We start from the raw sequence: 16,461 nt of genomic DNA, 5'->3' as shown, positions 1-16,461 counted from the left end.
GCACTGAGGGGTATGGGCTTAATGAGTGCATTCCCTTAAAACCTAGACTAAAAAGAGGAGGCCTCTTAGGAGATAATATGTGTGAATTTAGTTACTGCCTTTGAATGTTTCTATGTATTAAATGCATTTGTATATGTTTTATATAAATTGAGCATATTTTATTTGTATTGACATTGTTACATGTGTCATAGTACTGTTTTTTATGTGTATAGATATATATTTTTTATATATTGGTAGTGCCTTTAAGATAATTAGAGCATCTCAGGAATGTGAACATATGATATGTCAGCTGATATAAAAGGTGTGTGTGTTTTAGTGCTTAGTATACACCTGAAGAAGCTTATTAGTGAAAGTGCTTGTGTTCTGCACTGAGTAAAGGCCTTTTTGGATATCTACAGCTGTCAGCGTCCTTTTTTGCATATTCAAAAAGAATAGTCTACCATAAACTGTACCAAACTGTCATGATACCTTTTAGGTGAAAAACAAAATATTACCTTAGTATGATAAAACATATATACAAATGCATTTAATACATAGCTAAATTCTCATTCTGCATTACTGATAACATTATTGGAAACCGGGCATTCAAAACAGGATGGCATGACATTTTAAACAACAAGGAGAAAAGATGGATAGTCAAACTTGGCGGGCTTTTCTCACCGGGACTTAATGATAAAATGTGATTTATTGTTCCAACATTTTATTTCAGCTCAATCGTTGATGGTCCAAGTATGTGGTATTCCCATTGTAACCAAAATATGATTTATTGTTACCATAATTTTTTAGTGTTTTTTTCATAGGATCTTATGACATAATGTGAGTTAAAGACCTATTATGTTAATCCATTTTTTATTTCATACAGCCAAAATCTTCTTTAGCATACTAAGGTAATATTTTGTTTTTCACCTAAAAGGTATCATGACAGTTTGGTACAGTTTATGGTAGACTATTCTTTTTGAATGTTTTGTAACTATTTATTTTTCATTTTATTTTATTAATAGTTCTTTTCTGACAGGAAGTGATGTCATTCCTTCCTTAAAGGGTATATAAGGAGCATTCTTATTCTATGATTGCAACTACTGAGGAAAGCTAAATAGCTGAAACCGGTCTAGTTTCAGTGCAATAAACTACTACTTTTTGGATCCATTCGTGGTGCTGGCTTATTTTTTTCATTTAGTACATCATCATACCCAGAGTACCTGAACTTCTGTCATGCGGTGGATACCTCAAAACAGCAACTAACAAAAGAAATTGGCTTCCATGTTAAGTAATCCAGAACAGATCAGAGGTACATATACACACACACACCGTAACACAGCTCATCCATAGGCATGGAGGAACAAGTTATCCAAACCAAGGAGAAAGTCTGTGCTAAATCCCTTCAGCTGGATGACTGAGATGAAGTCTGTAGCAAGCCACGAGTCAGCAAACTGTTGAAAGAATGGCAGGCATAGATAGGTGATCCTGTTCCCCACAGCTCAAAATATGAAGCATCTCTGAGAAAGTATTGGTATTGTTGAGAGATACAATGTTAAAGACACGCGCACACACACACACACACACACACACACACACACACACACACACACACACACACACACACACACACACACACACACACACACACACACACCTACCTTTGAGTCTTCAAACAGTAATGTACTATTCCTTAGCTGAAAAACAATGAAAAAATATACTGTTTCTTACTCTATATTCTCATCCCACTCACAATGATGGGACATTCAGCTCTTTGGTGGGGCTGCTGTTGGAACGCCATACACTGGTAGGTAAGTCCGGTTAGCTCAGTTGGTTACAGCGTGGTGCTAATAACGCCAAGGTCACAGGTTCAATTCCCGTACGGGCCAGAAGCCTTTTCAATTGGAGAGGCCACAAAAGTACCTCACAATGAGGATCCTAGGCCTTGTCCTATATGGACAGACTAAAAAAAAAAAAAAAAAACTAACTATTCATCATCTCACATCACCTACTTAGAGGCAGTCTCTGTTAAAAGCCATGTCTGACCCAGCTCTGTCAGAAATGCTACATCTAAAGAAATACCAATCCCTCCGCACCACATGCTCCAGAGACCTCAACCTCCTTAGCACAATCAGAGCATACTGGAGGGACAGGTTCATAACCCAGAGACTGTCCATGCTATGGAATAGACTTCCCATACATTTCAAACAGAGCACCTCACTGGTCCTGTTCAAGAGGGATCTTGAGTGGATGGGAAATAGAAAACTCACCCTGGGGATCACGTCAGTGGCTCTACTCGACAGAGGCACTGGGAACTAAGGTCGGGTGACACAGTGCCAGGGTAATCTTATGGGCCAGGCTTGTAAAGACTCCAAGGCCATTAGCGTAGTACATACCTATGAACATGCAATGGGGCTTGGCATGCTGCAGCTACTGCAGTCGGTTATATTTTTTAAAAGGCTGTCAGAAAATTCCTGCCAACCCGCTTCCTTCATTAATATCCAGGTACTGCCAGTTCCATTTCTACTGGTATGCGACATAAGGTCAGAGTAAATGGCCTGGTGAATAACCGCAACATGGATATCATGTATACTCCTCCATATTATGAACATAGCAGCCCTTGGCATTTTACCGGAGGAGGATGTCATAGGGGAAAATGCAAAGCGCTGAAGACCCTGCTGATACAGGACATCCAGCACTTCAAGGAAACTACTGATACTGCAAGTGTTTCAGTACCAAGTTCTCAGAAAATGTGCTACTGTATGGAGTCTATTCTATGTCATTAAATACGACATTACCGACTCCTTGATTTTCTTCCATGCAGCCAGACTATGATGGAAGCAAGCACAGGCAACTTTGGAGACATATTGGTGTGTGTCAAATATCCATCAGCAGTGTGTTCCAAACACCCAGCGGGGAAAAAAAAAAAAAAAAACATGCTGATGACTTGAAAGCATTTTGAATCACTTCCCATGACATTAATTTGGCATAGATAATCAACGCTAATAATGAAAATTAATATCAGATTAATTCACTGCATTAGGCCACAATGTGGGTTGTGATGCAAGTAGCATGTCACATTTTATAGGTTCATAGGCGACTACTAAGCTAGCTGCCCCTGCAGACCATTTTAAACCTAGCCAATTTTCCTTGAGAGGTGTAAATCAAACCGTCTAACTTGCATCTGTGAGGTAAACACTTTATGCCAACTCCAGTTAAAAAGGATTTGTGGCCCGTACGGGGATCGAACCCGCGACCTTGGCGTTATTAGCACCACGCTCTAACCAACTGAGCTAACTGGCCTTCCTTACTTCAGGTTTACCATCTGTCTTCCTACTGTAGTCAATAGCTGGTTGCTGTCTCAGCTTTTTATTTTTGCATACATTTTCCTACGGATTGCAGACCTGAGTGAATTATTACTGCTGTGAGCATGAGTGACTGTTTTTTCTGCTAGACTTTTCACATGTATATACTTTTGGATAAGATTTCTGAGTGTAATTTATTGTAAAATTCTTTAATTGATTTATCATTGGAGATGAAAAGACTTATGTACATATATATTCTCAAGTGTTTGCTAGTTTATTTAGGGTTTTTTTTTTACATTTTCTTTAATACGTATTGTTTTTACCCCCAACAAAAAGTAGTATTACGCAATGATATTTAAGTTTTAATTTTTAACTTCTTTTCACACTGTGGTCAGGTTTTGAATGAAATGATGGAACGCGAGTCCTGTAGAAGGTTTCAAAAGTGGATTAAAATGGATTTTAACTTTAAACGGGACAACTGTTTTTCAACAGGGGGACATTTCTAAAAGACTACAAGAGCTTGAAACAAAATTAACAACGGTATGGAACCTCCAATGTGATAATGTTTATTTAAAAAGAGAGCATTAGGCAGAAGAGAGTACCTAAAGTTTTAAGGATGTATAAATTTCCGAATGATTTAAGAAAATGACAGAGTGTACTGAACTTTTAGAAATGTTTGACAGACATGGTTTGGAACTTATGGATTTTATAATCAGAATTAATAAGAAAATTAATGAACAGAGGGTGAAGTGGATAAACTAAATGAAAATATTAATTAATGATGCTTACTTTTCCTTTTTTTCTGTAAAATATATGTTTAACACAGTTTAACAAGTAGCTAAATGAAATTTTAAAAGAAAACAGAAAAAACTGCTTTGTGATGAAGCTGAGTATAGGGATAAAGTAGCATACCCCTTCTCCAAATCTTATGAGAAAGACAACACAACCAACCACACCTGGGAAGGAGAGAGAGAGAGACATGAATAACCCAAGGGATGTGCAAAATAGGGACAGGGAGTTCAGTTGTAACAGCAACTGAAAATGCACTAAGGTTTTAATATTTTTAATTACACAAGTTTAATGGTAGAGGAAAACTTATTTTCTCTCATGCGTAAAGGCATAAAATTTGTGCCTGCAAAAAGAGGGGATGTAGCAAAAACGTCAACAGAGTTAAAATTATACATGCGAAAATTAAACTTTAAAGTCATGCTTAAGGACCATGAAAATGAATCCAGTAATAATGTTGCTTTATTTAAAAAGAAAATCTGCTTTAATCCTCCCCTGCACCCTACTATTAACATCTATGAGCAGGTTTGCACTGAAGAGATTTTTGAATGTTTCCACACCCATAGGAGAAGGTACTACAACCTGATCCTTGATTAATCACCGTCAATGAACCAAGTAAGGGCTAACAATAACTTAAGGTTTATGAAACCGGATAAAGGGGGTGGTATGATTATTGCAGAGAGGACTGATTACATTAATCAAATCTTCACTACTTTGCATTGTGAGGAAAAATACAAATTTGGGTCAGGAAACAAGGTGAATATCGCTTACAGGAAGATCCAACTTCTATTAGAAGATTCTTTATTTCAATGCAGTGAGGACATCTTTAATTTTTTAAGTATTGAACATCCTACCACCCCAACCATATTCGGAATCCAGAAGATTCGTAAGAGTATTGAACATCCATCTTATAGACTCGTTACGTCCTAGAATAGTGTTACCTATCCATTAGGGATCTTTGTGGATAGGTTGGTCAGAAATTCTATGATGGAAATTGACCACATATTAAGACGCATGGGACTTCCTTTCCAGGATCAAAGCAGATTATTATTCTGACTTGGTTTGGTTTTTCCCCAATAGATGTCATGGATATTTTTACATCTATACCCCATCAGGAAGGGTTGGAATTATTCCAAGCGGCTTTGTTAGAGAAAACAACCTTAAGGGGGGGTCAATTTTAAACATCATGTTGGTCATGGAGGTCATACTGAAAAACAACTGGTTTGTGTTTGAAAGGGAATACTTTAGACAAGTTATGGGTGTAGCAATGGGGGCCAGTTGTGCCCCACTGTTTGCCAACCTTGTGATGTATTCCTGGGAAATGAAATATGTTTTGACTAGTCCTTTTCAAGAAAACTGGCACTGTTATTTGAGGTTTTTAGATGATCTTTTCACTTTGTGGAAGGTTCCTGGGAGACGAGAACAGTTCTCAGACTATCTCAGTGGCATCTGTGATTATTTTAAGTTCACATCTAATCACTCAGACCAGAGTGGACTATTTGGATGTGACATTATGTAAAGATGTGGAAAATCAAACACTCATTTCTAAAATTTACAGAAAACCTATGTTCTCTAACGATTATTTAGATTTTAAAAGTTGCAACCCTGGACATGCAAAGAAAAACATAGTTAAGGGCCAAATGGTCAGGGTGGCAAGGATGTGTTCTGAAGTGGAGGTTTTTAGGTACGCGGTGGGAACTCTTGTTCAGTTTTTTTTTTAGATGTAGGGTACCCAAGGGACTTAACACTTGTGAGCAGGTCACGGGTGGTTGGGGTACTCGGTACACACCTTTGCTGAGTATTCCCCCTGTAAAAAACAACTCACAAGTCGACAAAGGGTCATATTTTCAATCAATGGTTCTAATATACAGTGGTATCAGTAGTAAGGTGAGACAGATATTGAAGAAATGGGTGATATTCAGGAGTAATGATGAGATTTTCCAGTATGTTGGTAATACCCCTAGGTTTGTGTATAGAACTGATTTTAACTTGAAATACTTGTTGGAGCACCCAAAGGCCCCGGAGAATCTAAATTTCAAAGGTACATTTAAATATGGTGTCTGTGGTTACTGTAGATATATTTTGGAAGAGAGTGGCATCTGTGTGGGGAACCCTCCCATGAAGGTCAGACTAGCCACAGGAAACTATAGGTCAAGGGGTCTGGTATACATTGCAGTGTGTACAGGATGTCAACAATTCTATATCAGGTAAACTGAGAGACCCTTTCAAAAACGTATTTACGAGCACTTATACGCCATAAGAACTAAAAATGAAAACGGTCTATTTAGGCACCTAGAAAACTCTCCCCTTTGCACAAGATTCCAATTTGGTATTTTAAAGATAGTGAAAGAAGACATCAGGGGAGGACACTGGCAAAATAAGCTGGAAACAATGGAACTGATTTTTTTTTGGCAACAAAGTTTAAATGCCAACACTAGTCCAGATATCAATGATGGCTGTCCCCTAATGACTATTTTGAAATATAAATCTACTATTTTAACATGACTGTTTAAGTTGAGATGTCATAATGTTCATTGATGGGAAGTGCTGGTTTTACTATTTTAACTCATTTTTAGCTTTTTTTGTATGTTGTTCTGATGAAGTCCAGAATATCCATGGATGAAAGCGCTTGACTGGAGATTTGTATTCTTTTTGTATTGAATTCTATTTGTGAAGTACCATTAAACTTGTCCTACTACAGGTGGTTTTGGGACATTTCCTACATCTAAATACACAATTCAAAAATACTTGGAAGCAGAATTTTGAGGAGCACAAACGGCAAGCTGAACACTCTTCTCAAGGACAACTAGGAACCTCCTAATACAGCAGCAAAGATGGGTACCAAGGACGCCCACAGACTGTCACTGACTGCTATTTCTGTCCTACACAAAAATAAAACCATTACAGATAAATCCATTACCAGTAACCTTACTGTTGTTTTATCCATAAACTACCCACTGGCTAGCAAAGACATGCATCATTACGGCCATAGAGGTGAGAGAGAAGCCGAAAGGCTGCAGTACATCATCATACACAGAGTACCTGAACTTATCAGTCATGTGGTGGATACCTCAAAACAGCAACTAAACAAAAGAAATTGGCTTCCATGTCAAGTAATCCAAACAGATCAGAGGTATATACACACACACACACACACACACACACACACACACACACACACACACACACACACACACACCTCATCCATAGGCATGGAGGAATGCGTTATACAAACCAAGGAGAAAGTCTGTGCTAAATCCCTTCATGTGGATGACGGAGATGAAGTCTGTAACAAGCCAAAAGTCAAACAGTTGTGTACTATTCCTTAACTGAAAAACAATGAAAAAAAATACACTGTTTCTTGCTCTATATCCCCATGCCACTCAAAATGATGGGACATTCTGCCCTTTGGTGGGCCTGCTGCTGGAACATGTAAAGGGGCTTAGCATGCTGCAGCCTGTTTTATTTTTTTAAAAGGCCACCAGAGAATTCCTGACAACCTGCTTCTCATTAATATCCAGGTACAGCCATTTCCATTTCTACTGGTATGTGATACAAGGTCAGAGTAAATGGCCTGATGAATCACCGCAACATGGAACTCACATATACCCCTCCATATTATGAACATAGCAGCCCTTGGCATTTTAATGAAGGAAGATGTCATAGGGGAAAATCCAAAGCACTGAAGACCCTGCTGAAACAGGACATCCAGCATTTCAAGGAAACTACTGATGATACTGCAAGTCTTTCAGTACCAAGTTCTCAGAAAATGTGCTACTGTATGGAGTCTATTCTATGTCATTAAATACGACATTACCGACTCCTTGATTTTCTTCCATGCAGCCAGACTATGATGGAAGCAAGCACAGGCAACTTTGGAGACTTTGTAGAAAAAGAAAGGTCCAAAGACTGGATAAACGCTTGGTTTACACCTCAAAGCAGTAGCAAAAATAAAATAAAACAAACTGACCACGGCTGAATAAGTTCCAAATTCAAAGTTCCAAGAAGATAAAACTTCAATGAGAAAGACAAGAGTCTGAAGAAGAGATTAGTTGTTAAATCGCGAACGCGCTTTGGTGTCTGAAGAAGCGATTAGATGTTGAATCGCGAAAGTGCTTACTCTTGTCTTTCTCATTAAAGTTTTATCTTCTTGGAACTTTGAATTTGGAACTTATTCAGCCGTGGTCAGTTTGTTTTATTTTATTTTTGCTACAACTTTGGAGACTTATTGGTGGGTGCCAAATCTCCATCAGCAGTGTATTCCAAACACCCAGCAAGGGGGGACGACGACAACATGTTGATGACTTGAAAGCATTTATGAATCACTTCCCCTGAGATGAATTTGGCATGGATAATCAAAGCTAATAATGAAAATTAATAACAGATTACTTCACTGCATTAGGCCACAGTGCGCAGATGGGTTGTGATACAATGTCACATTTTATAGGTTCATAGGCAACTACTAAGCTAGCTGTCCCTGCAGACCATTTTAAACCTAGCCAATTTTCCTTGAAATGTGTGAATCAAACCCTCTAACTTGTATCTGTGAGGTAAACACTTTATGCCAACTCCCTTTAAAAAAGAGTTCTGGCCCGTACGGGGATCGAACCCGCGACCTTGGCGTTATTAGCACCACGCTCTAACCAACTGAGCTAACCGGCCTTCTTTACTTAAGATTTACCATCTGTCTTCTTACTGTATTATATAGCTTGGTGCTGTCTCAGCTTTTTATCCTCACTTATATATTTTCGTAGGAATTGCAGACCTGAGCAAATTATCATTGCTGTGAGCATGAGTGACTGTTTTTTTCTGCTAGACTTTTTACATATATACTTTTGGATAAGATTTCCGAGTGTTATTTATTGTAAAATTCTTTAATTGATTTATTATTTGAGATAAGACTTATGTACATATACATTCTCAAGAGTTTGGTAGTTTTAGTTTTTTTATTTTTTTTACTACATTTTCTTTAATATACTGTTTTTTACCCTAACAAAATGTAGTACTGAGCACTGACATTTAAGTTTTAATTTTAACTGCTTTTCACACTTGACATACAAATCTGAAAACGAACAGACGAAAGTGATCTATGTTAAAAATGTTATGTTGGTAGAAAAGATTTCTAAAGAATTTAAGACGTGTTATTTTTTTTTCTTTTTTGATACTACAATGAAATTAATGTGCAATTTTTAGCTTAACTTTTAGTTTAGTTTAACATATCTTGGAATCAGAGTCTGAAGCAGAGCAGCACTGTGTCAAATATCACACTGGTGTATGGGGAAAGGGGTATTTAGCAAGTAAACATGCTGTCTTTTACAACACAGCTACCCTAGTAAACCACTCTCATGCTTTTATTTATTTATTATGTTATTTGGCATTTGTTAACTGGGTTAATCCGAATGGGCAAATAGCCTTTTTTTTGCGGAGGCCGGAGGAGAAAAGCTCCAAACATGCACAAAATACAAGATAAAATGTAATATACTTTATAACAAAAAAGAAAAAAATTACAATCAAATAGCATAGTAGAAATCAACACCAATTACAATCAAGGTTGTCAAAGAAAAAATACAAAATTTCTATGAATGTAGTAGCAATCCGTAGTTATGAGTGAGCACAGGATGAAAATAAGGAGGGAAAACAGAAGGTAGATTAAGTGAATGCGGAGCAAAGGCAGGACCAAGATTTTAGCAGGCTGTCGTCAAGATTTGTTTAAAGTTATAAGTGTTAGAGAGAGTTCCTAAGCACTGAGGTAAGTTTATTCCAAGCTTTAGCAACGGAGTGATTGTAGAGAAGTTTGCCTATGTTTTTATTAGGCTTATGAATTTCTAAGAGGTGAAGATCAGAGCTTCGAAGAGTACGTTTTGGAGATTAGGCAGAGATGAGAGTTGAGAGAACAGGCTAGGAAGAGTGTTTGTTTAGGATAGAGTGAGTGAGGTGTAGCTGAGGAAGAAGGAATTGTTGCTGGACTTCAAAGCCATTGCAGGTTTTTTAATGCTGTGCAGTGGTGGGAGCAGTAGGGAACAGTGGCAGCAAATCTAGCAATTTTATTACAAGTGTTTTCAAGTTTAAGAGAGAGACTGGATTGTATGTTGGTGAGAAAAGGTGCAGCATACAATAGGGTGGGCAGTAGGAAGGCCTGAACTAGAGAACATTTAGCTTCATTAGTGAGATATTTTTTTGCCTGTATAACATCCCTAGTATTTTGATGGGTCTTTTTGACAGTCTGTTGAGTGTGGATGTCAAATTTAAGTTGGTCATCGATAGATACTCCAAGCAGTTTTGTATGTGGTTCGACAGAGATAATTGTGTTATTTAGAGAGGTGACAGTGAAGGTATTTTTGTGTTGTTGCAGAGATTTTGGGAGGAAGACTAAGTTAATTTTTTTTTAAGGCTGAGAAGGAGATGATTAATGGTTATCTAGTGTTCCACTGAGAGGAGCGATTCTTGGGTAATGGTAAAGAGGTGGGAGAGATTGTCAGAACAGGAAAAACTGCAATCATTGGCATACTGTGTTAATGAGACGTTGGGCCAGGATGTGTAGAGATTATTAGTAAAAAGATTAAAGCAAGGGTCCAAGAATGGAAACCTGAAGAACCCCAGTTTGAACAGGGAGGAAGGGGAGGAGGCAGAGAGCCATCTGACAGATTGGAATCTGTTGGAAAGGTAGCTGGAGAACCAGAGAAATGCAGTGTTGGAGAAATTAGTTGTTTGTGGGAGACAGTTATCAAAGGCTTTAGAGAGGTCAAGGAAAAGACAGGGGACTAGCCTGTTGTCACAAAATTTTGCAATGGTCTGTGTAAAAAAAAAAAAAGAGAGTGTGCTGCAGAAGTGCTGCGATGGGGCAAAAAACATATTGGGTAGAATTAAGAGGCTTTCCTGTACAAGATTATCAAGAAGCTGTTTATGAATGCATTTTTCCAGTATTTTTGATAGGGGTGAGAGTATTGTAATAGGTCGGAAATTAGTGGGATCAGAAGAGTTACCGCCTTTGTGTAGGATAAGACGTAATAGGTCGGAAATTAGTGGGATCAGAAGAGTTACCGCCTTTGTGTAGGGTAAGACGTAGAATTTCTTCCAGATTTCAGGAACTGTGCATTCTTGGATAGATTTACTGATTAAAACAGAGACGAGATAGGCAATAGATTTAGCAGCAAGTTTAAAGAAAAGTGGAGGTAGCTTGTCAGTAGAAGGAAAGCATGGTTGAACTTTGCTGAGAAGTGTTCTAATATAAGCAGTAGAAGTCTTAAGAAAGAAAAGGGAGTGTGGGTAAAAGGACTGGTAATGGGGTGTAAAGTATGGTCTTTTTTAAATTAAGTTTTGAATAGAGTCAATCTTCTACTTTCGGCTTTTCTTGGTTAGGGGTCGCCACGGCGGATCCTCTGTCCGCTCATGATTGGCAGTGGAGTTTTACGGTGAGGAGATGCCAGCCCGGCGCCCAACCTTCCACAGAAGGCGCACACACTCACACCTAGGGCTAATTTAGAGTGTCCAATCCACCAGCGGCATATCTTTGGGATGTGGGAGGAAACCAAAGCACCCGGAGGAAACTCATGCGACCACAAGGAGGACATGCAGACTCTGCACAGAAGGCACCCCAGCAGAGAATCTAACCAGAGAACCTCTTGCTGGGAGGCGGCAATGCTAACTGCTGCACCACCGCTGCCACCCTTTTGAATAGAGTCAATGAAAAAGGAATTTAGAAAGGTGGGTGTATCTAAGTCGGAGCTGTTGGGACACAAATGGAATGGTGAATTTCTACACTTTATTCTGCTTTTTCAACTAGTTTTTGGACTGCTTGTTTGTGTTTTAATAAAAAAGATTCAACTTGAAACAGCTTGTGCTTTCCTACTTTCATTAGTGGATTTATACTTTGGAAAGTTTTAAAGAAAGCATTTCCACCAACTGCTATTAGGCTGGATATTCAAAGTATGTTTTTTATTAGGTGCCTGAACTCTAGGGAATCTTAGATCTTCCACACAGAGAAGTTTCCACATTATTTGTCTAGTCAAATTCTGACTTAGCACATTTACACAATATTTGGCTTAATAAAGCTGTTTTGTAAGTTACTTACTATGTCAATGGAGTGGATCTCTCATCTTTTTTTTTTGTAGAAAATTGTATGTCAACTTGCAGCCTCAGGTCATTTCTGATGTTTTAAATTATGATGAAGTGAGCTCCATCTAGCTTTTTACCTTAGCAGTGTATTCCTTCAGTACCAGTCATGAAAAGATTCCTATAATTTTCAGGCTCTAATGTGACCTTTCCCTAGGAGTTTTTGATTAAGACGGTTAAGACCAACAACTACTGAATCACTACTTGTGAAGGTCAAAGTTTCACTTTATTCTGCAAAGTCAGTACAGTTAAGTACAGGATACTGCCATTTGGCCTTTTTGCCACATGTATTTTACTTACCAAGGTGTTAACCATGGCAGTGGGGGTCCTCAAGTAGTATAACCGGTACTTGCGTATTATCGCAACCACATTCGTAAGCAACTCACTTTCACTTGATGTTGCGACATTGAACAGTGAACCGGTAAAAGGTTTTTTTTTTTCAGTGAAAGTGTCAGTACTATACCAACAGATTGATGTGTACCCGGAGTGGTTTATAGAGCTGCCAATTCCTCTTAGTTTTGAAAATAACCCTACTGGGATAGAAAGTCAGATGACCTACCCAGTTTGCTCGCATTTGTCGTGTTTATCAGGAATGTGCAAGCGGCATTTGCGGCTGTACTTAATCTGGCAAAGGTGAAAAACAGGTTTGTTTGTTTTTTCTCAGCCAAGTTAAAGTAATTCCCCCAACCCCATCATGTTTTTCTCTTATTTCTCTTATTTTCTGACTGCTGTCTCACCTCTCTGAGTTGTAATTACGAAGTAACACTGTCCCAACACTCCCTTTCGTTCACGGAAGCTACCTGGACTGTTGTGTTAACAGGAACAGTTAAAGAACCGTACTGTGGAAATAATGTCATGGCATGTTTGTCATTAGCTGAACAACTGCAGGACAGTGAACAAGAAACAATAAAACGATTTATCTGACATTTCTTTACTATGAATATACAAGTAGGCATTAACTCATTTTCATCCAACACCCATGGCCAAAAACTCTCCAATCAGATCAAGTGTACAGATTCTGTGATTCTGTTTTGGTCTTTCTTTCTGACCATCTTTTACCGTTATCCAACGGGGTTGTAGTTGAGGGCTACCTTGAGTTCTTCACAGAACCGGGATTTCTTTTCCGTATACAAGAAGAGCCAAGTGAGTTGCTCAAGAATGTGGTTGCGATAATATACGCAAGTACCTTATAACCTTTACCTCTCTATTCGTATGAATAGTTGTTGGTCACCCCACTACACATTCTCTACCACTCTTAGTTGCACAACCGACACTTTCCTTTCTTCTCATCACTCCACACACAAAAAATAATTTTCAGATAGCCTTCCCTAAAAGTATTAGAACCATCCAAATTTAAACAGCAAAAAAATACTCACATTCAGACACACCAAGATCCCAAAACAAGCACAGGGGACAAAAGGTAATTCAGGACTGCATCAGCATCTTTAGCCCCACCATCAGACTCCATAAAACTAAAATACAAACTACACCTATAGAAAAAAACACTCAGATGCAAACCAGCTATCAGTCTGGCAGCAGTAATACTAGCATCTGCAAAAGCAGTGGCACCACCAATACTAAAGTACTAGTTATCCCTGGCTCCGTGCTGGATAATTAGTGGAGCGATATCTGCTGTGTCAAGTGCAAAGTGTTTTCTTTACAGAAGAGGATCCAGGTGCTCTAGGAAATGTCTTCGTGTTTTTTTCACACACATGGATTCAGATCAGTTTCAGGTTTGCTTTCTTTCCTTTTGGATTTACAGCGATAGCAGTATTTGGTCTCAAAGACCATCCTCCATATGACAATTATTCAGAGGACAGTTCACAACTATTGACTCAACACATTTCTCTGCTTAGTTTCTGTTTAGGATCTGTGAAGCCACTCCATGGATTTCGTGGATCTTGATCCATAACCTCCAGATGGACCTTCCCTTTATTACAAACCTTACTGAAGGAATATACTTGAAATCAATCCTGGTCCAGGCCTGGTACAGTAACTTGAAGAAGCTCTACTTAAAATCTGTCACGGATGTCTGTATTTCTAGCTTTGTAGGCCCTGGAGGAGCCTGAACAAAGTTAAGGCACAAAACGGGTAACAATGCTGAAGCCCTGGCATGTAGATACTTAAGAGGTTTACTTGCATCTATATTGAAGACAGGCAGAATATAAAAGCCAAAGAATAACTCTACGGCATACAACTCTTAAAGCAATATCACAGCATACTTCTCAACCTGGAAGCATCAAATATTTGGCCAAAGCCCATAAAAATAGGTACAACTGGCCAAAAACCTGGATGCCAATTAACACAAAATTTGCATACATAATTATGTATCCCCAACTCCTGCAATGGGATTGTGGGATGCCAACATTCAAATACAAATTGAAGAACAGACAAAATATTAATCGCAAAATATAACCAGAACAATAGGGTTGTATTTACATTCAGATTTGAATTTGTATAAAACTAAAATGCATTTCTTTTATAAAAATAAAATTAACTGCTACACTAATATTAAATAATAAAATATAAATATTAATATAAATAAAACAGTATTGTTTGGGTTATATTTTATTTAATATTAGTGTAGCAGTTATTTATTTTTATAAAAGAAAATTAAATTTTAGTTTTAAACAAGTTCAACCAGAACATTACTGTTTTACTTGTATTAACATCTGAACTTGTATAAAAGTAAAAAGTAATTTTCTTTTATAAAAATAAAATTAACTACTACACTTAGAAAATATAGCCAGAAAAAGAATTATGTACTTACCATAACTTGGCATCTGTGTTATCCTTTGCCACTATTCATCACTCTTGGGTTGCAGGATTAACATTGGTTCCGAGCCAGCAACTTTACAGAGAGCTTCTAGGCTTGAGCTCCTCCCACTCCCAAGACCCCTTGCCGCTCTCCAACTCCTCACATTGAGTTTGCCCTAAAGCTACAAAGCCGCTAAGGAAGACCTTGACTGCCAAATAGGACATGTCCACTTCCTTTAGATCCCACAGGATAGGGGAAGGAGGGAGCGATAGCGATGAATAGTGACATAGGATAACACAGATGCCAAGTTATGATAAGTATATTATTTATCTGATGTTATCCATGTCACTATTCCTCGCTTTTGGGTCAGAGTCCCCAGCTACCCTAAATCCTGGGCAGTCTCATGGAAGAACATGCCGAATAACTGTGGAACCAAAGGAAGCTCTGTTCCTGGAGACGATGTCAAGGTTGTAATGACTGACAAAAAAGTGTGAGGAGAAGACCAGGTGGCGGCCGTACAAATGTCATCTATGGAAAGCTAGGCAATATAGGTAGCTGACGTGGCCATAGATCTAGTGGAATAAGTTCTGATTGGACCTGGTAAGGATAAGCCTTTGGAAGAACAGATGAAGGAAATGCATGCCAAAATCCAGTGGGAAAGCGTTATTCTGGAAACTGCTTGACCTCTCCTGTTAAGATAGAAAGTACAGTTTTGTACCTACCATAAATGTAGATGTCCGAACTGGATAGCATCTGCAGTCATAACAACTGGGTTGTCCTGTCGTCAGGCAGCCCTTCAGTCGGCCGGATTCCAAAGTCCGGGTCCGGCTTCGGCTGATGTCGCACTTCACCCGACGTCATCTCTGTTGGTCTTCGGGTATAAAGGCATCAGCCGACGCCATTTTCCTCAGTGTTTCTTGCCCCAGATGCCAGTTGCCCTCTTGGAAGGCTAAAATTTGGATGAATGCCAATGTTTCCAAAAGGTAGAAGGCAAACACAAAAAATAAGCATGTATGTACATATATACAAACAAATACACCATAAGAGACTCCCCCCCCCACCAGCTAGCTATTAGGAGGGTAAACACCCTAGGACTACCACAGAGGGAAGGAGGGAGGGTAATCCTGACTGCAGATGCTATCCAGTTCGGACATCTACATTTATGGTAGGTACAAAACTGTACTATGTCCTTCATGGATGCATCTGCAGTCATAACAACTGGGTAGAATACCATAGCCAACTAGGGAGGAGGAAAAACTAGATTATGGTGTGGTTAGGATCCCTTGCAGTACAGCAGTGGCAAACCCTGCTCGGGATCTAGAATAGAGAGGTAAATTATAATGCTTGGCAAATGTATGCACGGAGGTCCAAGTAGCCGCCTCAATAATGTCTTTGGTTGCCACTCCTCGTAAGAAGGCTGTGGTAGTGGCTGTTGCCCTTGTAGAATGAGGCCTTATGTTCTGTGGAATTGGTTTTCCATGGAAGGAGTAACAGAATCGTATGCAATTTCCTATCCATTTGGAG

General features: G+C 38.8%; 3 non-coding genes across 3 annotated transcripts; 1 reads left to right on the top strand and 2 right to left on the bottom strand.

Moving 5' to 3' along the window:
* The first annotated feature begins 1,791 nt into the window (after positions 1–1,791).
* On the top strand, positions 1,792–1,865 carry TRNAI-AAU. The gene has a single exon. It is a non-coding gene; the product is annotated as a tRNA-Ile (tRNA).
* A 1,340-nt stretch (positions 1,866–3,205) lies between these two features.
* TRNAI-AAU lies at positions 3,206–3,279 on the bottom strand. Its single transcript has one exon. It is a non-coding gene; the product is annotated as a tRNA-Ile (tRNA).
* Positions 3,280–8,655: 5,376 nt separating this feature from the next.
* On the bottom strand, positions 8,656–8,729 carry TRNAI-AAU. Its single transcript has one exon. It is a non-coding gene; the product is annotated as a tRNA-Ile (tRNA).
* Between the last annotated feature and the right edge of the window lie 7,732 nt (positions 8,730–16,461).

This window comes from Protopterus annectens, chromosome 9.part0 (genome assembly GCF_019279795.1).
Source record: "Protopterus annectens isolate FY-2018-M chromosome 9.part0, PAN1.0, whole genome shotgun sequence".
In the NCBI taxonomy this organism is placed as follows: domain Eukaryota; kingdom Metazoa; phylum Chordata; order Ceratodontiformes; family Protopteridae; genus Protopterus; species Protopterus annectens.
This window is presented reverse-complemented; position numbering and strand designations above follow the sequence as displayed.